This window comes from Neofelis nebulosa, chromosome 5, assembly GCF_028018385.1.
Source record: "Neofelis nebulosa isolate mNeoNeb1 chromosome 5, mNeoNeb1.pri, whole genome shotgun sequence".
Classification (NCBI taxonomy): domain Eukaryota; kingdom Metazoa; phylum Chordata; class Mammalia; order Carnivora; family Felidae; genus Neofelis; species Neofelis nebulosa.
The window spans coordinates 132,005,250-132,030,153 of NC_080786.1; the positions used below are offsets into that span (position 1 = coordinate 132,005,250).

At 35.7% G+C, this 24,904-nt stretch overlaps 1 long non-coding RNA gene across 3 annotated transcripts in view; it reads right to left on the bottom strand.

The window, feature by feature from the left end:
• Nucleotides 1-24,904, bottom strand: part of LOC131512710 (uncharacterized) — a 48,533-nt gene that overhangs the window by 14,817 nt on the left and 8,812 nt on the right. For 2 of the 3 annotated variants that reach the window (XR_009262260.1, XR_009262258.1), the window contains exons 2-5: nt 5,013-5,078; nt 4,314-4,493; nt 2,359-2,451; nt 1,436-1,496 (exon numbers count right to left, since the gene is read on the bottom strand). This is a non-coding gene — a long non-coding RNA (uncharacterized LOC131512710). The remainder of the gene's footprint in view (nt 1-1,435; nt 1,497-2,358; nt 2,452-4,313; nt 4,494-5,012; nt 5,079-24,904) is intronic. The other variant, XR_009262259.1, reaches the window with a different exon arrangement.

Below are 24,904 nucleotides of genomic sequence, written 5' to 3' on the forward strand. Positions count from 1 at the left end.
GTTATTTTGCTTAGCTTTCGAAATCTTTTTAGTAATTGCATATAAGCTTACAAGCAACATGGAATTTAACAAACATTAGGTTGGCTTGGTGGGACTAAGGGTGTTTTTACTTGTTTGGTTTATTTTAAAATCTGAGGTGGAAGATACAACATTCATAAAATACATGTATAAAAAGGTTTGGGGACTTGGGGCTTCTGGGTGACTCGGTTTAAGCGTCTGATGCTTGATTTTGGCTCAGGTCATGATCTCATGGTTTATGAGATGGAGCCCCTTGTCAGGCTCTGCACTGACAGCGTGGAGCCTGCTTGGGACTCTTTCTCTCCCTCTCTCTCTGCCCCTCCCTGCTCTCTCTCTCTTTCTCTCTCTCAAAAAATAAATAAACATTTTTAAAAAAGGTTTGGGGACCATTTTTATTCTTTTTTGTCTTCAGTAGAATAAACTGTTGGTTACAACATTCAGATAGATATTGGGGCATTTCTCATGTGAAAATGGTCTATTAATTCCAGGACTGAAGGAATAGGGAGAGACATCTTTGTTCGTGGTTTCTCAAATTGTCTTTATAACCAAACCACCTATTTTTATATTTAGCTGTACTAAAGTGAACTTTTTTGTGACAATTTCTCATGTTTCCCTATTCTTTATGCAATGTGGAAATATTTATCGAGTTCATAAATGCAATATACTCTTCATTGGAGATCATGGGCCTGATCTCAAGACTCTCAAACTGTCCCATCTGAAAGACATACTGGAAAAGCAACTTGCCAGACAGACCAACATATTTAAGGCTTAGTTCAAATATTACCTTCTCCAAACAGCTTTGCTCTATTCTTTTTGTTCCTTTGTGCATTTATTTATCTTTCCAGAGCTGAAAATTCTCTTCCCTGCCTGTCAACTTTCATGATAGTTTTTGTCTATCTAGATTAGTTGCAGGGAAAAGATTCATTCAAGCTACCTAAAAGTACAAGGGAGATTCTTATGAGTCCTTACAGCCTGCAAATGGAATCTTCTCAGGAATGGAACAGGCATGCTGGCTCCTTCAGCCAGCCTGGGCTGTTAAATCTGGGCTCCGTGATTTATCTGCTTGGCATTTCTGTTCCTCTCTCCTTTGACTAGCATGGCCTTGGTGACCTTCTCTACATCCTCTTTTACTGCCCCCTACTGCTGGGTTTCTTGGTTCTAATTCCAAATATTAGACTGATCACTTTCGTTTCCTTCAAGAGCTATGTAGGCCCATGGAGTGTTTCACCATTGTTGTCCTCTAGCTTTCACTCATCACTGGCACTTGGGTCAGCATCTCTTATTAGGAAAACAAGACCATAATGCATATGTCTGTGAATATTAGTCTGTGAATACCTAGTGAGTGGAAGGTGGATATCTTGTTTATATACGAACAGATATATTTATTTGTATTTGTTTATATTTTGTGTATACATACTAAAAAGGATGTCCAGGATCTCTGTTTCTACTAAAGATTTTCAGAAAGCTGGAATACAGAGCTGGAACAAAGAGCATAATGGTTCATCAAAATTGACTTCACATTGGGCTAAAATGTTGTCTACTATTCTTTGAAACAGGAATAAAAATATTTGTGCCTGAAGAGTTGGCAAGATACTTAATATCTCAGAAGACTTCTTTAAAACACGAAGAATGAAATTAATGAATTCTGTTAAGTCCTTATCATATCTGACCTCTTTGTATTTGACAGAGTTGACCACTCTTCTTGATCATTCCTTCTTCCTTAGTGAACTATTTCTTCTTTGATTCCTCCATTGGATTCTCTTTTTGTGCCCACTCCTCAAGTATTTGTATCATCCAGGCTGTTGTTTCTGGACATGTTCTTAATTATACAAACATCCTAACCAACATCATTCTTTCTCATGGGATCAACAATCAGCTGTAATCATGAAATCTATGTTTTCATCCTCAACCTGTTTACTAAGTGCCAACTTATAGGATGTTTCCTGCTGGCTACTTACAGGCATATGCAATCTTGCCTTCCCAGATCAAACTCTTTGTCTCCACCCCTTGCCCCTGACACTACTTCTGACTTCTGATTTTAGTATTATGTCAGTGAGCATTTCCAACTAGCCACCCAAGGAGAAAGAGTGGGTAATTCTCTACTTCTCTGTTTTAGCTCCCGGCCTGAATCAGTAATCATTTGTCAAGTCTCTTTACTATTATCATAGTAGAGAACTTCCTCATATCTCGCATAACTCTTTTCCCTGATTTGAGGATCATTTTCTCTCTTCTATCATGTTATTGCTTCCAGAATGTGTTTACTAGAATATAAATATGTCATGATATACCTCTACTTAAAATCTTTCGGTGGCTTCACAATGCCTTCAGGATTAAACTCACATTCATTTTGTATGGCATCAAAGATTTTCAGTGGTCAGACCCCTCTTCTCACTTTTGTTCTTATCCTCCTTTTTCACATATTCTTTCCAGCATCTGTGCATGATATAAACACATAAAAGAAGATCTGGTTTGTGTAGAGGATTAAATGAGATACAACTTTTCACCATTCTAATGAAGACTGCCAATTAAAATTTCCACTTTAACAGTATTATATTAATTCCCTATGAACTATGTTCAACTGTTAAAACACATGGGAGTTTTTTAAATGAAAGATTGCCATCATATCTGGCTTACCAATAGACGGGGCAAAATATACTTTTCGTTTTGAATTGATTAAATGACAAAGAAAATTTACTTGTGCTGTGATCTATGAAATAGATAGGAAGTATAAACTGGGTAACTTGAATCATATGATATTTTGATAATTTACTGTGGTCATATTATCTAAGAATTGATATTTTTAAGGTTTTTTTTTATTAAAAGAAAGAAGGCACCGTATGTTTAAAAGACTAAATGTAATCTAGCATTTCAGTTTTGCCTCTACTGACTTCAGAGCCTATTTGAGAATCTAATTTACTGACTTAAGATATGGTCTGCAAGCAGAATCTAGAAAAAAATGTGTTGGATTAGAAAAATCGTTGCAGTCTTAAGTGTGTAGGGATTTGAATTATGTATTTTGTGGGAAAGGTCAGAAATAGAATTTAAACTATTTGCAAATGCCTTTGTTCTATTTCTTTTCTATCATCAAAATATGATTTTTCTTTTCTGTCACATAAGTCCTCTATAGCTAGCTGGATGAAGTGATTATGAAAAGTTATGAAATTAATTTTCAGATGCTTTTTCTCATTCCTTATCTTGTTCTTTACATAATTGATAAACTTGAGATGATTAGTGTTCTTCTAAAGTAAACATTTCATAGCAAACAAAAAAATTCCTCCTTGGAACATAAAACAATTGCTAAAATCACTACAGTGAGAAAAGGTCAATATTTCAATCTTGTTTATTTCAGCTGGCATAAAAATGAATTGGCCAGATTTTCATTTAGACATAGTATAATTTATCAATTTAACTATGTAAAAACCTTAAAAAAAAGTTCAACAGCTGAAGATGCTCCATATATCTCATAAAATATGTCTGTCTCTAAAGGTCTATCTGATAAAACATGAATCATTGTAAGACTGGATATAATCAGAACATCAAGTAGAAATGGAAACAGTGTTCTTTCTCTTGTTTGCTTGTTTTATTTTTTTCATTTTATATATCTCCTTTGTCCATCACAATGTATATTTTAAGTCTGGTTGCTCTTAGCTATTTTTATTTCCTCTGAAGATTTTTAGTTTGTTGTGTGTATCTCTGAATTCTAAAGACTTTTATTATTTTCCTGTCACTCCTCCTTAAGTGGTTTTTCCCATAAATAAAATACATTCAGGGCAATAAAATACAAACAACTTTTCTAATACAGTGCCACAGGGGAATCTATTACTCTATGCTATTTAAAAATTTGGTCAAGTCCATTTTAAAGAGAAAAGTGTAGGTAGAAATAGAGAACCACATTATGGTTTTGTATTATGTGTGTTAGTTTCTATCACTGTCATAACAAATTGCCACAAACATCAGTCTGATGCTAACGTTCTTGCGTTAAGTCACACTGTTGGACAGGCCATGGGTTAGCACAAATTAGTTTGTCACAACAACTATAGTTGTCTGGCATTGCAGGGCATCAAGATCAATGCTATGTATAAAAAATACATGTCCAGGTGAGAAATAGGAGCTGTTGGTTTCTGGACCAGGGACTAACGGGGAAACCAAGATGGAGGACTGGCCACAAAGATAACATGATTATTTCACCATAGTCTACAGCCTAATGTTTGTAGTCAACTGTTTCTAGAACAACCTAAAAGCACAAGACAACTCTCTTCAGAATGAGGCATAGTTCTGTAGGAACAGGTGCTTACCTTTCCATATCCTAAACTTAACTTAAACAAGTCAAGGAATGACTGAGCTGTCCCAATAGGACCCAGTGCTTAATAAACCAATATTCAACCCTCAGTCTTCAAATCATAGAAGTGTAACAGTAGAAGGGATCTCAGAAGATCATTTTCTCCATCATCCTAAACATGCTCAGAACGGGTAGACTAGGGAAGAAAAACAAAACAGTTGCTCAGGGTCCAACTATGCATTGTAATGGGCACAGAACAGCAAAGCTGCAACTCTACTATTCCCCACTTTTTACGTCTTCAAAAGTTCCTACTTTGTTGACTATGACTGTGATTATGGGCTCTATATGCTATTTATATATAATTGTATTTGAGAAGCTATTAAGCATATGTAATTTTTATATCACTCTCACTACATACCTTTATAACTCCTAACTGGAATAGCTAAAGCCTTACTTTTCTGTCCTTCTGATCTTTTCTCTACTACTGATTTGTGTAATTTGATCTGGGCTGAATAAGTGCTTTGGCTTCAAGACGCCCGTTACTGATGACAGAATTTTCGTAATCTTTGCTAACGTACTTCCTCGAAGTAGAGCTTGATGTAGCCAGTCTCGCCCAGCTAACATCTATGAGGTTTTGCTTGTGTGTGAAATGGAAATTGTGGACTTCTCTACTGAAGTACTCTGCCTTTCTCCCCATAGTGCACTATGTCTATACCTGTGTTCTCTCTGGTTGCTCTAGTATCATGATAGGTTTGGTGTTCCAGGTGGTCTTGGTCACTTCCTACTTGGAAAGAAAGAAAAGACATCTCTCCCGACTCTGAAGTGTGATGTTACCTTCCATGTATCATCTTTAAAATGTCTTCTAAGAGAATAAGATGAGGAGATTTTATCATTTAATCACTTTATGTCTGACATCCTGGAGGCTAAACATATTCACTAGAGAGAAATATAACTTCGGAAAATAAGCCAGTTGAAAAAACCCATAGTCTTCTTCCTCAAACACTTTCACTATGTACATTTTGATATATTTCCTTTCAAGGTGTTTGATTTAACTGTAATCTCATTACACTGATGCATTTCTATTTTGTTTTTCAACTATATAACACAAGTATTTCTTTTTCATATTTTTAACATTATCTGCAGGTAAACTTTTCATAACTTCTGTGATCATTTTTGCAAAATTGGAAATATCATTTCCCCCAGTTTTACTGTATAATTATCTTTGTGCATTGGGCACTGCCAGCCTTCATATTTAGGATAATTCCACAGAAAATATTGTCAAAATATAGATAGTAATTTGCAGAATTGGACATGGGTCTCCACACCTCGTGCACCCGTGCCCCTTTGTGATGTCATTTTTTCAGCTTCACTCATCAAGAGAGAACATCTGTTCCCCTACTTACTTGTTTCAGAACTCGTGGCTTGTTTTGACCAATAAAATATAGCAGAAGTGACAATCGTGCCACTTCCGAGCCTAAGCCTCCAGAAGCCTTATAGCTTCTGTTCATTCTTCGAATCCTAGATGCTATCACACCCGCTGCTGACCAGTGAGAGGCACAGAGCCCATTTACCCCCGTTGCTCCAACCGAATGTCAGTCAGCTGCCAAAGCAGGGCTCCCTCCCTGCATGGTAGCTGAAGCAGATGTATGAATGAGTCCAGAATGACCACCACTACCCAACGACAAGAATAATAAATGGCTGTCCCTTTACATAAGTAAATTTTGAGGTGCTATTTTACAGCAAAACTCACATCTACAATCTATTTGGCCAGGAAGAATGAACGTTTTTAAGCCTTGTGATTCACATTGATAAGTTGTTTTCCAAACCATTGTTAACAATTTGCTACCCTCTCCAGCTGAGGTTATCACTACTATAAATATTCTCTGACTTGATAAAAGATAACTGGTGTTTTGTTTTAATTTTTAGGTGCAGCATTTTAAAAGCTTTTCCCCCCTCACTCTGATGATATCATTACTTTTTTACATGTCATTTTATTGAAACAAATCATGTGTCAGAGTGAACTTTTTCTCAGATTCTTTTTCTAGAATTTAGATAATATTTGTCAGGTTTATTTGCTCTCAAAAGGTGTAAAGATGCAGCACAGATGTTGATTTCATTTGCCAGAAAATAGCTTTTGAAAGTCTTTTAAGGTATAATTGTCTCTTTCCAATATTTTTAGCTCTGTAATTATCAAATTTATGAAAGGTAAGTTGGTTGTATTGAAGTTTCTACTGGCCTCATATGACTTCATTGGATGTTGATCTCAGTGATTATGCGTGTTCTAGGTTGTTAGAAGTCATGCGATCATCTTGACTCACAATAGGAAGCAAGAAGGCAGGATACTGATATTCAAATTAGAAAATTTGCTTCCAGACCAAGTAGATGTGTGGAAAATGTAGGCAAAGTATTGGCCATTTTACTGGTGAGACTGAAGTGTTGCCATCACTCAATGCTTTCTCGTTGTTCCCATAATGAAAGCACAGATAGCATCACTCACGTTGTTTTTGGCTGTAGATTACAGAAAACCCATTCAAGCAGCACTACATTCTAAGACTCATTAGTTGGGCTGATGTTTAGCCAATTCATTCTAGAATAGCTATACTAGTTTTTTAAGACTCAAAATGCTTTCTCCGTGATTGCTAAAGACCATAATAGTAATGGCTATAAGTAGTAAAATTAATTAATAAAAAGAAATTTGTAGATAAAACTTATACCTGCTTTCTATGGCCATCTGCTATCTTAGTAGCATACAACAATAAAAAATTTTAACTTATGATTTTTGCAGGATTCAGATGATTTCATCTGAGCTCAGATGATCTCTGCTGGATTTGTTCAGATAGCTGCTGTCAGCTCCATGTCAGCTAGGAGTCTTTCTGATCTTGCCTGGCCTTCCTCCTATCTCTCATGATGGCCCTCGCCTGGATAGAGTGACTCAGCTCTGTTCCACACAGGTGTCATCTTCCAGAAGGTCAGCTCAGGTATGTTCTCTTGGTAAAGACAGAGGAGCAAGATAGCCACACACATGCTTTCAAGTCTCTATTTGCATCACACTTACTAATACCACATTGGCCCAAGCAAATCACTTGGAGCCCAGAGGCAGGGTAGGGTGGCATTACAAAGTTACGTGGAAAAAAATACACAGATACAGAAAGTGGTAAATTAGTGAGTCCATTGATAAAATCAAACTATAATAAATTCATTAACTTAGTTGCTATAGGATATGTCATAGTATCTATTGATGTCACAGTATCTATTGATAAACTAGTCCTCTCCAAAACATTTCCAGTTGTACCTACTGTGGGTATCTGTGTCATAGTATATGCATTATCTAAAACGTGTTCTGCATTTTAGAAGAATCAGCATTTTGTCATTGCTCTTTAATTAAGCATTATTGCAGTGAAATACATGTATCTCTTACTATAGGAATCTATTGGGATAGTGAGAGTTTGTATAGCAGCAGAGGCCTGTGTTACCAATATGAATCTTTAGAATCTGTGGGAGCACAAAGATTTTATGAAATAAAATAATAAACTGCTTCCTGGACTATCTTCTGATGCTGGACAAAAATTGGAAATGTCTGGAACGCATTTTGATAGCATGCAAGAATTAATACAAAATAAATCATTTGTATTTCTTGAATGAAAAACAACTTGATTATATTAACAAAATTTATAAGTAGCTTTTCATTGCTTTAGTATTGAAAAAATGCTAAATTTTCTGTCAATAAAGTTGAAAGGGCTACGCGCATGTATTTCATCAGAATGTTAATCACGTTCCATTAAAGCTCATGGTTCAAATAAAGAAAATTTGCAAGCATCATCGAGGGAAAATGATCAATCAGTCATCAGTACAGTTTACATAATATCACATCAATCACTATTATATAATAAGTGATTTGAACTAATATGAACTTCCAAAAATATTTTTTTTTTTAATTTTTTTTTTCAACTTTTTTTTTATTTTTATTTTTGGGACAGAGAGAGACAGACAGAGCATGAACGGGGGAGGGGCAGAGAGAGAGGGAGACACAGAATCGGAAACAGGCTCCAGGCTCCGAGCCATCAGCCCAGAGCCTGACGCGGGGCTCGAACTCACGGACCGCGAGATCGTGACCTGGCTGAAGTCGGACGCTTAACTGACTGCGCCACCCAGGCGCCCCCCAAAAATATTTTTTGAAAGAATATCAATGAAGCAAAAAAAATTTAGAAACAATCATCAGAACTTTAATTTATATTAGAAATATTCAAGCATTTCTAGATATAAAATACTAATTAGCATTATTTCATAAAATAATACTAATATATATAATATATATATACATATATATTATATATATTCTCATAACCTAGATTTATGGCTCTGCATTTAGGGAAAGATATAATCATTTCTAGAAACATTTTTGGAACTTTGTCACTTTTTTGGAAAAATCTACATAAGGTAGTAGAATTTTTATTTTCCTGGATAATTTTTCAATTGTTTTACAAAAAAAGGATTGATAATTAACTTAAACATAAAATTCAAGGCTGAGGACAATTTTATAATTTTCATTAATCATGAAACTAGAAGGAATATTCTCTAAAATAATCCATCAGCTTTTTTGTTGGTCATCAAAAAAATTAAATGAGGAATATCTTCATGAAAATCTTATGACACATTTTTCCGTAGTTGTATAATATAATACGAAAGAGAGAGTGTGGAATTTAAGACAGATTTTGATAAAAGTTTCTGGATGTTTCAACTTGGCACTACATTATCACATTTAATTATTTCTGGATAAGGCGCTAGAAGATGTAAATAACACAAATCATTAAGTTTCTTTCTTGCTGAGGTTTATACTTATCATATGTTAGATGAACATTAGAATTGAGTGACTTACTAGGAATTCACATAATGAAAATTGAAAGTATTTGCATTTCTATGGGCAGCTGGTATCACTAGAACAAATGTGGCTTGGAAAATTTAAGTGTTGTTTATTTACTACCAGAAAAACTTGAAATAGGAATAATTAAAAACTTGGAAAATGGACTTAATTTTTTAGAGATTCAGTTTTGAATTACAATAGTCTTATAGCTTTCACTATTTTGTTTAGCTTTATATTAAAATTTGGTTTATTAAAGCTGGCAGAGTAATTGAATGCATGATAAAAATGATTAAATCTATCAGGGCACCTGGGTGGCTCAGTCGGTTGAACCTCAAACTCTTGATTTCTGCCCAGGTCATAATCCCAAGGTGGTGGGATAGAGCCCCACATCGGGCTCTGCACTGAGATTCTTTCTCTCCCTCTTCCCCTCTCCCCACTTGTGCGTTCTATCTCTAAAATAATATTTAAAAATTATTAAATCTATAAAACTAAATAAAATTGGGAAAAAGAACAAGATATAGAGATAAAGGCACATATTATAGCATTTGAAGCAAAGTAATTCCAATGAAAAAGTTATTATATTCACTGATAAATCATATAAAATTGATATCACATGCAAAATATTAAATACACTTCTTGGGGCACTGTGTGGCTCAGTCAGTTGAGCGTCTGACTTTGGTTCAGGTCATGATCTCATGGTTCATGATTTTGGGCCCTGCATTGGGCTCTGTATTGACAGTTTGGAGCCTGGAGTCTGCTTCAGATTCTGTGTCTTCCTCTCTCTCTGCCCCTCCCCCACCACACTCTGTCTCTCTGTCTGTCTCTCTCTCAAAAATAAATAAACATTAAAAAAATTTAAAAAAAATATTACATACACTTCTGAGTACTTTCAATTTATTGAGTCTTAGCTCTTTTTCAAATAATACTAAGTTTGTTTATGGATTAATGATTAATAAACATCAGTAACATTAGATTCAGTAAATGTTATATTTAAATAATTTTCATGAATTAGTAATAGACAAAGTTAATATATAAAAATCACAAAGTATTATAAGCTAGAAATATTTTGCATATAACTTTTGTTAATTTAGCAGAGACAGAGAGGATTCAATATAATGAATAACATTTCTCTACTTGGACTATGTCACATAGTAATGAAAAATTTATGGGGAAGTCTGATAAAGTTTCTTAAGTCAAATTATGACTCAAATAGAGCCATCATTTAGCTAAAGGCAGCCATATTAGGGATCCAATTTCTAAAAATCAAGCAATTTGGAAGTTACTAGAACGATTTTATGAGTTATTAGAATGATATTGTGAGTTATATTTATAACATATTTCACTTAATCAGCAGCTTCAATATATATAAGTACATATATGTAAATAATTTATTTTATGTTGGCTTATATGTACATATATATCACAACACACAAGTTGTTTTGTATTTTAAGTACAACTGTGCTCATTGGCTCCTGTACATGGAAGCCCAGAAACAGGAAGAGATTTGGGGCAACTTTCAGCCAGTGTCTCCACCTATTTCTCTCTAACCCCTTTGGTTTTGCTCTTCTCTATATGGATTCTGTCCTTTGGCAATAGTGTTCCCAACTGGTGGCAAACTGGTTGAAGCGATCCTGTTTGGACATCCTCAGGACCTGACAGCAAAAGAGAGAGTATCTTCCAGTACTTTTCTTTTGAGAGTGAGAAAACTTCATTCCCTCTTTAGGAAACCCTCATAGCTGGCATCTTGATCCAGACTGAGTCATATGCATATTCTAAACCTGGTCTCTGTGGTTCAGGGAATGTCATATACTAACTGGCACAGGCTGACTTCCTGATCCGTTCTGGCTCAGTTGCTGGTATGCCTCCAGACCTACCAGGCCCGGCCCTGCACTCTGGGTGTACAAATGAAGAGGGAGTTGGGAGTGGCCACCTGTCACACAATGCAAGTGATGTAGGTTCCTATGTAGTGCCTTTACTTTTCTGTGGCCAGCTACCAACCTGACTCTCTGCTTTATTACTTCAGGCACATGAAACCCCAAATCACTCTAAACCAAGTATAGTTCCTTGAATCAACAAGACAGAATAAAGCCTCTAAGTCCTTTTCCTCCAGTCAACGCATTCTGGAGTCATGTTTTCTATTTCCAACCCATCAAAACCCAAATGCCATCCCTTGTCATGAAGTTGATTCTCTTTGTGTTCTAAGACTATGTGACTTAAAATGACAAAAAGATGGACTTTTAATTACACAAAGTTAAGTAATCTCTTACTCCTTGCCCTTAGAGAAATGGAAGATCATTTAAATCTGCAAGCAGGGTATGAAATGCTTGTTTAAGTAATGTAAATTGAGTTAAATTTTAATATCAGTCATTTCTTTGCGAAAGTAGAAAAAAATGGTTATCCTGAGAGAGAAATTGAGATTGTACTAAATATGCCTAATGCAGGTTACTAAAGGACAAACACCTAGGACTTTGTGAGTATACTATGAACTATTGAAGTGTCTTTGGGTTTCATTTGGCTGTGCTATGGAGGTGAGGGCTAGATGTCAAGAAAAAGGACTGTATCCACTCTTGGAATTAACTCGTCAGAAGGTTGGGAGACTGTTTCTGGGCGTAGGGCAGTCAATGCTATGGTTTGGTACTCAGGTTTTTCACAGTAAATTTTTGAAGGAACACATTGTAAATATATGTAGAATTTTTATGCTTTTCCTCCTGTATACACAACATTGAACATGGTTTTCCACTCCCTCTTTTTCCACACTGTTGGGCAAGACTATGTTGCCTTTGATTTTTTTAAATCTTGGATGAAGTTCAGCCTTCCAATCCAAGTCCAGTTTTGAAGGCATTGAGAGGCAAGTTTCAAGGGACTAAGTTGGAGGTGGAGGGGTCGGCCAAATCCTTGGAGGCTTCCCTTCTATTAACCATCTTCTCGGCCACCCAGTTCTCCAGCAGTTAACTGGGTAGCAAGTTAAGACATAATTTCCCCTGGGAATAGAAAAGTGGGACTCTGGGATCCTAAAATTTGTATTAACAAATTAATTCTTTAATTATTAAAGAATCCAACATATGAAATAGCTCTAGAGAATGTTTGTCCAGGGGAAGTGTATATTTTTGGCAAGCTAAAAAATGTTGAGTATAAATGAAAATCACTTCTTTTCTGAGCACATACGGTTCTACTATGTTATTTCCTTCTAGATTTTTCCCAAATTTACTCTTAAAATGTATTTAACAGAATACTAAAATTATGTATCTCAAGTATTCCCTACATAGGTCTTAAAATTTCCTCTTGGCTCCTGTAATCTTCATAATTATTATTAAATGTAACTAGTTTTCTAAGGAACCCTCTCTAGTTTCTTACCATCTAAATGACCTTGCAATAAAGATATTAATTTATTATGATTTTTCCTCCTTTTGAATGTATTTCCTTAGATACAATTTCCAGACACAGAATTACTAAATAAAAGGTTCTGTTTATGGTTCATTATATGAAATGCCAAACATTTTTCAAAAAAATGTTTTAAACAGTTCGTATCTCACAATACATTATATATTAGTATTGTTGTTCTCCAACAAAATGTATTACATTAAAGCTTATTTATTTCTTTTTTACTGTACCCCTTTCAGACTCAGCAGATCATAAGCTTCTGGAAAAAAATTGGGGCTGTGTATTTATTTCTCAACTTCTAATTTTCTAGAAAAATGCCTAACATGTACCAAATTAATGGTAAATATTTGCTGCATTGATCTGAATTAATGGAATTTTTTTCATAGTTACAGTAAATATCAAATTACTTTGTGTTTTGGTGAATTATTTCATTGTGATTTTAGCATTTTTTTGAATGAACTGAGACTTGTGTTCTCTATTCTTAGTGTCTATTTTAAAAATGAAATGCTTCGTGGATTTCTGTATTATCCTTGCAAGGGGACATGTTTACCTTTTCCAGGTTGGGCTAATTTTAAGATATTTTCTGTCAAAATATGCATCATTTAATTTAATTTTACTAATATAGTACACAATTATATCACTGAATCTACAGTTTGCATTTGAGATGCAATCAAAGTTAAACATTTTGATGCTTATTTACTAAAATTGTATTTATTTTGTAAATTGTTTGTTCATGACTTTGCCCTTTGCATGCTCAGTTTATATTTTATTTTTCATCTTTTTTTAAATGTCTATTTATATATATGAGAGAGAGGGAGGGAGTGCGTGAGCAGGCAAGGGGCAGAGAGAGACAGAGACAGAATCTGAAGCAGGCTCCAGGCTCTGAGCTGTCAGCCCAGAGCCCGATGTGGAGCTTGAACTCTTGGGCGAGCTGTGAGATCATGACTTGAGTGAAAGTCAGAAACTTAACCTACTGAGCCACTCAGGAGCCCCTTGCTCAGTTTAATTTTAAAACAATAATTATACCTAATTTTAATTTTTTCCTATTACATTTGCTCTAGACTTTCATTTTAGCCTTTCTGGATTTTTATTTAAGGGTTATAATTCAGAAATTTCAAATTTTTATTTAGTTTTATTTCTTTTGAGAAGAACTACCTTTTATCTTAAATAGTTCAAAAGTTATTGACCACCCTTCACATTGTTCCACCATAGGCTAAGTGGCCAGTTTTAGTCTATTTGGGGCATCCTGGATATTCTTAATGCTTTGTATAATGGTATATAGTGTTTTAGAGTGTATTTAGGGAAGGATTATTATTTTTTGTAATGGGTTATTATTTTTCTGAATAGAACTTTTTCTCAAACTTGCAAAATTATCTAAGCATATTTTAATTAAAAACAATTTCTTCTGTTTTGATATATGGATTAGTATTTAGTTTTCCCAACCTTTCTATATAAAGTGTTAATTTTTATACCAGACTACTTCAGTTATTGATTATTTAGCATATATTTTAATATTGTAAATCTAGTCTCCCATCATTTTTCTTTTGAGGCTATTCTGAAATATTCTTTACTAATTAATCTTCAAGGTAAAATTTGTCATTGGAATGCCATGTCCAAGAAGGAGTTTATGATTTTGATTAAGTTTTTATTAAACATTTATATTATTTTACTTATTGTTAAACATTTATGTTATTTTAGAAATGACTGATACTAAGGGCGCCTGGGTGGCTCAGTCAGTTAAGCGTCCGACTTTGCCTCAGGTCATGATCTTGCATTGATGGGTTCAAGCCCCACATCAGGCTCTGTGTGACAGCTCAGAGCCTGGAGTCTGGAGCCTGGAGCCCGCTTTGGATTCTGTGTCTCCCTTTCTCTTTTCTCCTCCCCTGCTCATGCTCTGTCTCTCAAAAATAAATAAACGGTACAAATTAAAACAATAAAAAAAGAAATGACCAATGTTATATATAACTGTCTCTTTCCATCCAGAAACATGTTATATCTTTACATTTAGTCAAGTATAATTTTGTTCCAATAGAAACTTTTTAGTGTTTGCAGTATGTCATGTGTATTTCTCCTTTAGAATTTTAAATTACGATTATAATTTTAGTTAATATTGTGATGAGATACATTTTTATTTTTTTTACTATCCTACTTGGTTATTTAGGAATGCTGTTGAGTACTATCCTGTCTCATTCTTATATTTGACTACATGTTATAGTTTAATTTCTTGATAATGATATGTCTCTTCCTTTCTCATAGGTATGTACATTTCCTTTCAGTCTATAGTGGTAGTTGCTTTAGTACAGACATTCTTTATCATGACAAGTAACCAGAATTTTATTTCCATTTTCACTGGTTTTTATTTGTAAATAAATGTTGAACTTGAGCAATGTATTCTTAAGGGCATTCATGGAAATTATTATATTTTTGCACATATTTATTAAATTGTGATTGTGATATCCTTCTACTGAAAAATTATGGACATTCTGAGCTAAATTTTGTAGAATTTGATAAATTATTCTACCATTCTACTAAATCCCATGCCGGTTTGTTTTTAAATCTGAAAAGAAGCTGAAGGAAAAATAGCTTCAATAATAGAGTCTTTACTCAAATATTTATGGCTTAGGCAATCTAGTTATATCTAAGAGTTTACCAAAATGCTTATGGGAACTTCAGTCTCCTCTGGCAAGGCTTACAGACCTCTTGTATCTACTGCAGGGTGATTAGAAAGGGATGCCCAACAGTCCCTATGGACTGGTCAGTTTTCCTAGCAGTCTTCTGTTTGAGGTAGTTGTCAGGGTATTGATAGGGTTTGGAGGGGTATTCTCGTAATTCAGGATGCAGACTTTCACTCATCCCACCTTTGACAGTATAACATCTTGTCCTTGTTATCAGCTGTTTCTTTTCTCTATGGGGCAGCTTCTCTAGAAATCAGCACATCAGTGATGGTGAGAGATCATGTCGTTGCCCAGACTCAAAAGGGGCATCTCTGGTTCTAATACTTTTGTTTCAGGCTCTCTACCTATCTTCCTGTTTTATGGGTTATCCCCACCTCCCTAGTCCCCTTTCTCTGGAGATAATGGGTGTCTTCATTCCTGAGACTTTCTAGAATTTTAGGATGTGATTTGGCTTATTTGTCCTGGCATCTCTCCAAGAAGTTACTTAGCTTTCTGTTACTATTACTCCATCCGTATGCCTCCCATTTTTTTATTGACTTCACTAGAGTGCTTTTATTTCCTTGACAATTTTCTTGGTCTTGTGTGTTAATGCCTTTATTTTTTTTTTAACTATGTAGGTTCCATTTTAGTTAGGTTTGGGGAGAGAACAGAGAGAAATGTGTCTGCCATGTTTTTCAGGAAGTCTCTGTCATGATACATGTATATACTGTCTGTAGTAGACAGAGCCAATTAACTCCCTGCCATCAGGGACTTTACCCATCGTTAACAAGACTTCAGATTTACCATCTGTGTGGTTTTGAAAGAGTAGATTCTTAATGACTCAAGCTACTCATCATCATTGATGGGGTGGGGGGTGAAGAATCTTCTGGTTTTTGGCTTCATTTTTCTATTTGGAGAGATTTCAGATGGACTAACACTCCGTATTCCTCACTCAACCTTCCTATGGACAAAGATTGATAGCTGATTATGGATAGAAGGAAGAAATCTCATGTTCTCAACTCAACTCTTTTCTCTCTTGTTAGATTTTCTCCCCCTCAGCAAGACAGCATGGATAAGCTTAGTAGTATAGGATTTGCCTGTATAAACATTGCCAGAGACCTATGAAATGTGAGCAAACCAATTGGGCCCTCATCTAAGCCATATTTTCTATTCAGTCTATAAGAAAAAGGGCTGACATGTTGGTCTCCATGTGTCTATCCTTATGGTTTATTTTCTGTTTCTGAACTTGAGAAGGAAAGAAAGAGCTGCTGTGTATTATATCTATTCTCCCCACCCTTGAGACAAACAAACAAATAAAACTAAACCCAACCAGTGTAACCTTATCTCCCATCCTGCATTGTTTGCTTTAGCAGTGAACATGGGGTGTGAACTTAAGCCATTAGTACACAGCACTCCTTTAACTATGGTGATGGTTAAGGGTGGGCAGCACATAAGCATCTATAGAATGAAGCTATGAATTTCACTTGATATTTTTAGTTGAGATGTTGACTCTTTCTGGTTGGTTTCATAAGAAGGTGCCATACTGTTACCATTACTCAAACTTGTCTGTGCACCTAATGCACAGTAAGCCAATGTCTGAGACACCAGTTTTGAAGCAAAGAAAGCTGCCTTATTAGAAGGGCAGCCCAACAAGAAGGTGGGGGATCATTCCCAAAGCTTCATTGGCTCTGTTGAGCCTAGGGTAAGCTTATATACGTGAGAAGAGGGTAAGAGGTTTCTTGAAATCTTTAAGGGTTGGGGGGTGCTTGAAAAATATGGAAGTAAACATTCTTCCAGACAATGAGGCACTATTTGGGACCTGGTACAATCAGATACATCAAGACAAATGTTCCTTTCCTGTCCTTATTAAGTTTCTACTGTCAGTGGGTAAACAGGGAGTAGGAGTAAAAAAACAAAGTTAATGATCGATTGTGCATGAGGTTAAAAGGTGCATGAAACATAAGTAAGTAGGGAACAAAGCAGCATGTGAAGCTGATTTAATAATGCAACTAATACAACTATAGTTCTGCTTATACTTTCAAAACAGGTCTAGGAACCAAGGGTCTCCCCTCAGCATTGGGAACAATGGCACCTATTTCATACCCATGACAAAGCCAGAAAGCACATGAAGAAGGAATTAAGATTAGAGAATGGAGAACCAGATGGAATTCCCAGATGGTTTTCCACCTGAAGTTTATAATACTTCCAGACTTTTGATTTATGTGGGCTAATAAATTTCTTTTCATGTTTAAGCCCCTTTATGATGGTTTCTCGTCATTAAAAGTATTATCACACAGTTGAATTTGCTTTTCTAGGATTTCTGTAAAATTTTCACATTTATGACAATGTGGGCTCTCCGTGATTCACAGAAAATTAATGTAATGTGCACTCCCCTTGAACAGAAGCTTTGCTCTCGAGTTCTGATTGATTCTCAAATTCACAAGTCAAAATATGTTTCAACCAGGGCTAAGTTTACTTAGCCTCAAGATGGGGTATGTCGCAGGTCCATGCTGCATGAATGCAACAACAAATCAGAGGTCTTGAATTTCCTAAGTATGTCTTCTGATATGCTTACTTTATTAATTAGATGAATGTGGTCCCAAGAAACAAGATAAGTCAAGTTTAAAACACTTCAATTCAGAGAAGCTGTAAACTCCGTGGATCCTTTCAGCTTTTATATCTTTTTTTTTTTTATTTTTTTTCAACGTTTTTTATTTATTTTTGGGACAGAGAGAGACAGAGCATGAACGGGGGAGGGGCAGAGAGAGAGGGAGACACAGAATCGGAAACAGGCTCCAGGCTCCGAGCCATCAGCCCAGAGCCTGACGCGGGGCTCAAACTCACGGACCGTGAGATCGTGACCTGGCTGAAGTCGGACGCTTAACCGACTGCACCACCCAGGCGCCCCTCAGCTTTTACATCTTGAAGAGGTATATGGTTGGCTCCCATTCTCCCAGTGTAGCAGAATCTCAATAATGTTAGTTGTTACTCAATAAACAAACTCAACAATGAAGTGCAAGTGTATGGTCTGGAAAATAGTAACCTTAGAGGTGTTCTGATTAATCTTGGGTCCAATATGCTCCTATGATTCCTTGAGTTAATGTGTAAGGAGAATTTTAAGAAAGGTTAAATCCTTAGCTGTGCCTGAGACTAGAAGATAAATCATAGACCTGTTCTCAACTCTGTCAAATTAGTATCTTACGAATGTTAACAACAATAACAAAAATAATTTTTGCTGGGTACCAAGTAAAGGGCTTTACACATCATGGTATAATAAAGAATTTGACTAGCTTTTGTCCTCAGTTCCTGAGAGGTAGCTTCTAAAGCCATGGAATTTCCTGAGTGACAGGAGTTTCTGTGTTATTCATGGTGGGTTCTAATAGTTTAGGCTAATGAGATGACTTGTGGAGAGCCCCTAGGTAGTTTGTGCTCAAAAAATGCCTCAAGACAGTGGTAGACACTCCAGAAAAAATGGACCATGTGATTAGAGTGTTGGGGCTTTGCCCACATCATACCAGCCTGACCTCCACGGAGGGTAGGGAGAGCTGGAGATTGAGTTTAATTACATAGCAAACTATCAATCATCATGCCTATATAATGTAACCCCAGTAAAAACTGGGCACTGAAGCTCATATGAGCATCTCCGGTTAATGATATTCTATGCATATTGTCACTCATCAATGTGTAGGGAGGGTGATGCATCCTGATTCCATGGGGAGAGATGCATCCTGATTCCATGGGGAAGAGAACTTCAGTTATTGTGTGTGCAGGTAGAATATTTCCAGGCTTCCCCTATGTGTCTCTTCTTTTTGCTGGTCCTTGTTTGGATGCCTTTTGCTATAGTAAAACTATAAAAATAAGCATAGTGCTATCCTAAAACCCTCAGTGTTTAGCCTGTTGGTCAGAAGTGCTAGTGGCCTGGGAACCCTCAAGCTTACACTTGGTGTATGAAGTGAGAGCGGTCATGTGGAAGATTGTGTCCTTGACTTGTAAAGTTGGCCTAACTCTAGGTAGTTATCATCAAGTCATTGTACATACATTTGTTCAATCTCTTTGTGTATGTATGTGTCATCATAATAAAATATATAATAAACTGAAAAAAACTTTATAACTTATAAACAGATAATAAGATAGACTACTCAACCAAAAACATTTGAACAGAAGATATATAAACATCAAGTAAGTACATAAAAATATGTTCCATATTGTTAATCATTATTGAATTGCAAATTAAAATCTCAATGACATAGCACTATACAACCATTAGAATAACTAATATTTAAAAAGTATTTATGTATGTTAGAGTTTATAAATTCCATTTGTAGATATTAAAGAGAAATAAAACATATGTCCAATAAAGACTTGTATGTTCTGTTAATAATAAATGTATTCATAGTAGCCCAAAACTTAACTCAAATAAACATTCATAGATGAATGGATAAACAAATGAGGTATATTCAATAGCTTTATGTTTGCACAGTGTAAAGATTTTATCATTCTCTTCTTACATAGGTTAATAAGGATTCTGGGGTAAATAACATGTTGATGGTTGTCAAATATCATATTCCATCTTTTCTCCTTTTCATAGTTTATGCAATGAATTCCTTTTCATAGTCTCTAAGGATGTTTGCAGCAAAATGCTTATCTGAATTTTTCTTCTTGTGTGTCTTTTAGAAATATAAGCTATATTGCATAATAAAATTTCACTTCCCTGTTAACTTGAAGTCTATTTCTTCTATGTCTAAAAGTGTTTGGAAGATTGCAAGGGAGTACAGTGGAATAAATTTAAAGGCTGTCAGACCTAACTCCAAAACCTAATGACTGTGCTAAGCCAATTTAAAAATCTTTGAAGTTCCAATTCCTCATTTCTGAAAATAGAGGTAATTATACATATATCAGAATAGTGTAATGAGGAGGTCTGAGATAACATATGTAATACATATAGAAAAAATATTAGGTTCCTTTTTCCCTTCAGATTTAAATAACTTTGGGGCAAGGTAAGCAATCTACCTATTTTTATTGGTATAATCCTTTTAGGGATGGTAAAGTTATAGAGAGAAATCCACCTTCTTTCAATTTGTCCTCAGGGGCTGGGCTAATTTTTCAGTGGTCAATAAAGTGTAAGAACGATATACATGAGTCAGTGTGAGTGTGAGTGTGTGTGTGTGTGTGTGTGTGTGTGAGAGAGAGAGAGAGAGAGAGAGAGAGAGAGACTTTTATTTTAAAATAGTTTCCTAATGGAAAAAGCTTTTGCAAATACCATCCTAAAGTTTTATTAATGCAACTTGTTTATTTTCAAAAGCCTTAAGTGCTTGGTATTCATGGATTCACAGGTTTTTAATGATGGGAAATGTAATTGACTAAGGGCCCTAGTCTTGCAAAATCCATTGTATGTTTGCTAGAGCTGCTCCCAACCAGTGACTGAGTAGAAGAACGGGAATACTGAGTCTACTTTCTGGGAGACAGGAGAATCCTCTAATGGTCATTTGACTCAAGAACTCCATTATTTTATTCTCCTGGTGGTTTGTTCTTTTTTAGCTTACTGTGAAAATTTCAAAAAAGAACATTTTTGAAAGTTGATGCGCACTTCAGCAGAGCTTAGGGAAAACTTTCTTTGAAATTAATTGGCCTGGACTTCAGTGTTTGTGTTTTCTAATATTTATTTATTTGGGGGAGAGTGCAAGGGGGGGGGAAGGGAATAGAGAGGGAGGCAGAGGATCCCAAGTGGGCTCCACTGACAGTCCGGCAGTAGTGATCCCGATGTGGGATTCGAACTCACAAACTGGGAGATCATGACCTGAGCCGAAGTCAGCCGCTTAACCGACTGAGGCACCCAGGTGCCCCTGGACTTCAGTGTTTTGTTGTTGTAATTTGTTGGTTTGTTTCTGCTTATAAGTTGTATATTTATGTTTTGGTGGGGGAAAGGAGACAGAAAATAGTTCCTGTCATTCCCTGACCTGGGTTGTTGACACAAGCAAGTATTTTCCATTCTGTTTATATAGATCTATTGACTTGTGAGCAATAATAGTTCTTACTTTGGTTAAAGTGACTCTATTTTCTCACCAACGATGTCAGATTCGTGAATATTTATGAGACTTCAATATTGCTCCCTCAGTGTCTTATAGGTGTTTCCCCACAAGATGGGATTGGGAAGATTGAAATAATCTGCTAGTCTTCTAGGTAGCCCAGCCACAACTGGAACACAAACTTTTGTGGCAGATCTGTGTTTATCCGTGTCATTTATTAATGGAAAGTACACAGCCTTTTGATTGCTGTTCTTCTCAGAACCAATAGTGTTAATTTCCTCTGTGGAACTTTAGATAGCTAACACACTTGCGTTTCCTCTTATCTGCTCCCCCTCCCCTCAACATCTCAAACTTTGATATGCTCTGAGATTTGGGCTCCCGTGTGTTTATTGTCATTTTCACATTTAATGTTATTGAACATTGAATGTTATAGTACATTGTATATCATCTTAATGTTGCCATTTACTGTATAACCAGCTTTACATGTTTATTACTTTAAAAATTAATTTAATGCTTGGTTGCCCCTATAAATATTTATTTTAAGCCTCATACAGTGAGGTAGAAGTAAGACATATGATAGAGGATATAAGCCATATCTTTTGTGAAGTATATTTCAAGAGTAGATGATAAAAGGAGTGAGGCTATGGGGCAGGCACGGGGCCACGGGGAAATGATCACTTCCACTCTCCTATAAATCATAGAGTTCTATGACCAGGTCATCTCAAAAATCCTCTGAGCCTGGAGAATCCATTAACAAGAGGTTATCCTCAAATCAAAATCCTATAGACATCCCAGGAAACTATATCTCCTGCTGCAAAGCATCTGTAGGACGACCATCAGTGTCTTTAGATTTTGAAGATCAAATTCCCTGGAATTGATCAACTGAAGCTGCACCCTGTAAATACAATTACAACAAACTTATGTTTTCTCTCACCGCCCCCCCCCCACCTGACCTTACCTCTACCATTTGATACTACTGAACTGTTAAGTTTTTCTCAAATTACATATCAGATAACATATAGAACTTCCTTGACTTACAATGGATGTATATCCCAATAAACCCATCATAAGTTGAAAATACTGTTAGGTCAAAAATGCATTTAATACACCTAACCTGCCAATCAATCATAGCTTAGCCTAGCCTACCTTAAACGTGTTCAGAACACTTACATTAGTCTATAGTTGGGTAAAATCTTCTAACACAAAGCTTATTTTATAACAAAATGTTGAATACCTCATGTGATTTGTTGAATACTGGACTGTAAGTGAAAAACAGAATGTTTGTATGAGTACAGAATGGTTGTAAGTGGATCGGTTGTTTACCCTTGTGATCACGCGGCTGCCTAGAAGCTGTGGCTCATTGCCATCACCCAGCATCATGCTAACATAACACATATTGCTAGCCCAGGAAAAGATCCAAAATCAAAATCTGAGGTCTGGTTTCTCCTGAATGTGTATAGCTTTCATACCATTGTAAAGTTGAGAAATCATAAGTCAAACTGTTCTAAGTTGGTGACCATGTACAATTTAAACTAAAGATCTGCTTTAATTCACCTAGACTCTGGTCTTAAAATTCAAAGTAACAATTCTATATAGCAAATTAGTATAGGTAGTTTTTCTGTCAACTTCTAAAATTGTTCTATATTGGGATTTATTTTTAGATTTCTTCAGCTAGTTGTTTTTTTCTCATGGAAAGGAAACGATGAAGATTGTTTCTAATATATAGTTTCTAATTTCCTGCACTTTCAATCTTTTTGTTGCTTTGCTAAACAAATGTCAACTGGAATGACAATAGAGTTCTCAAATCCACTTGCTCTGTCAATTATCTCCAGCCATTCTTCTGTCTTAGCTACATCTTAGCATCTAATAGTGTACATGAGGAAGTCTGGCACTTGTTTGACTTTTGTGCTCAGTGAGTGTCTTTTTTTTTTCTGCCAATTTTCCAGAAAAACATACGGGTGAAGGTAGACTTCTGATGAGTCATGCTAATGAACAGAAGTTTGAAGAATCTTTCACTTATCCTTGTAACTTAAGACTTTAAAGACTCTCTAGGCCCTTTGTATTTTGTCATTTTTGCCTATCATCCAGTGAATTCTCTTAATCTGAAGATTCACATTTTTACCTTAGTCAGGGTTTTATCTATTATGTATTTGACTATTTTTTCAGTTCCTTTGTTATTAAAAAATTAACAGTTGTAGATTACATCATGTTTATATGCCTTCCATATACTTATTTTCTCATAGACTGTATTTGTTTTTCTTCATTTTTGTTTCCACTTGTATTGCGGAGGGTTTGAGTCAATGGATTTGATTTTCTGTAATATTGATTCTGCACTTTTCTACTTCTATCGTCATTTTTAGTTCACATCCAGTGTTTTAATTCCTTAAATCATTTTCTTAATATTCTAATTTAGTATAATTATATTAGATTACACATGTTGTATGTAAGCTAGATGAATTTTTGTAAATATATAAAACTGTAGAACCACCACCCAATGACTCCCACTTAATCTCTATCACCATAGGTTAGTTTTGTCTGTTTTGAACTTCATGGAAAGGCATCACATAGTATGTCTTCTTCTGTGTCCAGCTACTTTTGCTTAATATTTTATTTGTGAGATTTTTGAATGCAGCAAGAGTGTGTTTATTTCCAATGATATCTAGTATTTTTGTATGAATTTATTTATCCATTCTGTTGTTGATGGACATTTGGGTTGTTTCAAGTTTGACACCAGTAAGAATAAAGCTATGCACACGTTTGAGATGTCTTGTTTCACATATGAGTACTTTTCTAGAGCTAAAATCACTGGGTCATGGTTGTATGAACATACAGCTTTGACAGGTAATGTCAAACAGCTTTCCAAAGTGTTTGTGCCACTTTATAACAGCATCAACAGTTAATAAGAGTTCCACTTGTCTACATTCTCACTAATGATCTCTTTCAAAACAGCCATTCTTTTGGTGTTTAGAATGGCTTGTTACAGTTTTATTTTTTCCCCAATGCATATTTCAATATAGGAAATATATTCAGTATATTCTTTTGTACAGTGCCCATTCAAGCCTTTTGCCCTCTTTTAATTGGGATGTTTTGTCTTTTTCTTATTGATTTGAATGGATTCTTTATCCATTAAATTCTTCTTCCTAGCTTTCCCTTTTTCTCAGATACTTTATGACCTTTTCCCCCACATCTTACGTATTTAGGACCCTTAAAATATTTAACTGTATTGAAATATCAAAGCACTATGTAAAATTTCCTTTCCATTTTGGGATACATCTCGCATGTAAGGTCTTCATCTTTATAGCTGTAAACAGTATGCCTCCCACTATAACCATGCTATGGACTGAATGTGTGTGTCCTCTCCATCATATCCATGTGTTGAACCTAAGACCCCAGTGTGATGGTGTTTAGAAGTGAAGTCTTTGGGGAGTGATTGGGTCACCAGGGCAGAACCATCATCAATGGGATTAGTGCCCTGCAAAAGAGGCCCAAGAGAGATCCTTTCTCCTTCTGCCATATGAAGTTACAGCTAGAAAGTGTCATCAATCAACTAGAAAGCAGGCCCTCCTCACCAGATGCTGAATCTACTGACACCTTGATCTTGGACTCCCCAGACTCCAGAACTGGGAGAAATAAATTTCTGTTGTTTATAAGCCACCTGGCTGTGTTATTCTGTTATAGCTGCTGA